We start from the raw sequence: 1,614 nt of genomic DNA on the forward strand, positions 1-1,614 counted from the left end.
ACACTGCAAGCGCTTCCGACGGTGTCTGTTCCCTCACAACCATCATATTCGAATCAGACGGACTCAACCTAGAATACACCCAAAGAAATTCAAGAAATACACCCGAACAATTCAAAAAGAAGTCAGGCTTTGTTTTTTTGAGAACTTACATACTTGCAGTTTTTGCTTTTTTTTCCTGCCTTTTTTTTCTTGAATAAAATAATAAAGGGCTTTTTTTCTAAAAAAAATATATACAGAATTAGAAGTAGAAGGGTAATAGAAGAACAAAAGTAACGGTTATTTGAAAGAGAAATTACATGCTCTGTGACGGCTGGTTTACACTACTCTGTTATGTGTGTCCTTGAGAGGAAGGACCATCACTTCCCAAGTTCACAGCCGGTATTCTAAAACAGATTTCATGTTATTCAGACAAAATAAGATACAGGTATAAAATACACCCAAATGAATGCACAAGATACAACCAACCGAATGGACAATATACACCCAACACAACAAACTTAATATTCCAACTTATTAAACAACATACACCCAACTTGATCCACACAATACACCCAAATGGTTCCACAAGATACACCTAAATCATGATAACAAGATTTTATTAAATAATAAAGCTTCTTACGTTTCAGACGACACATAGCGACCTTCTGTCGATCGCAGGTCAGGTTGATTCTCCCTGCGAAACAAGAAACAATTATTAGCATACAAAACACAACAAAATATGAAATAGACAGCCCAGCAAGACATACCCATCTGCAGCAGATTTATCAACGTTTTGCCCTAGCCATTCATCCAGTTCGTCACTTGATATTTCATATGTCTCACTACATTCATAAAAGAAGATGTTAACAAAAATAATTACGATGATAGACGGTAATATAGCTTACGAGGTACTGTACCCGTCAAAGTATTGGTCTTCTTTAGGAGGTGAATCCTCCACGACAACTTTTTTCTTTTTTGGTTGTGTTTTGGGTGGAAAAAAAAGAGTACCAATTAGAAATAAAAAGTTAATTTTATCACAATATTATGCAAAGAAGTGCTTACTTTTTTGGTGTTGTTTTTGTTTTTTTCTTTTTCTTCTCCTTCTCTGCAGGTGATGATTCTTCGCTCCTATAAGTTAATAATAGACACTTCAGTTAATACACGAAATCTTTATAATGAAGCCAAAAGAAAGGAGTAATAATTTCAAGACATTACTCATCACTTGTTTCAGATTCTGATTCTGAATCAGAATCTGACTCCTCTTGCCTCTGCTTTCTTTTTCTGGAGTCCATTCTGAAAGGCAAACAATGATTATTTAGAACATACTAAAAATACACCCAATGTGATCAACAAAATACACCCAACTCGAAAAAGAAATTACACCCAAGTATGGTACTTACTTTTTCCCCTTTTTGATAGGGTGTTTTCTTGCTGAATCTTCTGAGTCTTGTTGAGTCTCATACTCAGAGGTAGAAGTGTCACTGTCAGTAGCTGTTTCTGTCTCCGAAGACGATGTTGGACTCGCCTTCCTTTTTTTTGTTTTTTTTATTTCTTGTTTTTTTTTCTTTTTTTCTTTTTTTTTTTCATTTTTTCTCTTGGTCTTGTCTCCGCCATCTTCACAATCCCCTGAAACAT

The 1,614-nt window shown here is 35.1% G+C and overlaps 1 long non-coding RNA gene across 1 annotated transcript; it reads right to left on the reverse strand.

The window, feature by feature from the left end:
* Window positions 1-298: 298 nt before the first annotated feature.
* On the reverse strand, window positions 299-968 carry LOC140178207 (uncharacterized). The gene is made up of 4 exons (XR_011870467.1): window positions 897-968; window positions 747-821; window positions 620-673; window positions 299-383 (listed from the first exon to the last, which is right to left on the reverse strand). It is a non-coding gene; the product is annotated as an uncharacterized lncRNA (long non-coding RNA).
* Between the last annotated feature and the right edge of the window lie 646 nt (window positions 969-1,614).

Source organism: Arachis hypogaea, chromosome 13 (genome assembly GCF_003086295.3).
Source record: "Arachis hypogaea cultivar Tifrunner chromosome 13, arahy.Tifrunner.gnm2.J5K5, whole genome shotgun sequence".
In the NCBI taxonomy this organism is placed as follows: domain Eukaryota; kingdom Viridiplantae; phylum Streptophyta; class Magnoliopsida; order Fabales; family Fabaceae; genus Arachis; species Arachis hypogaea.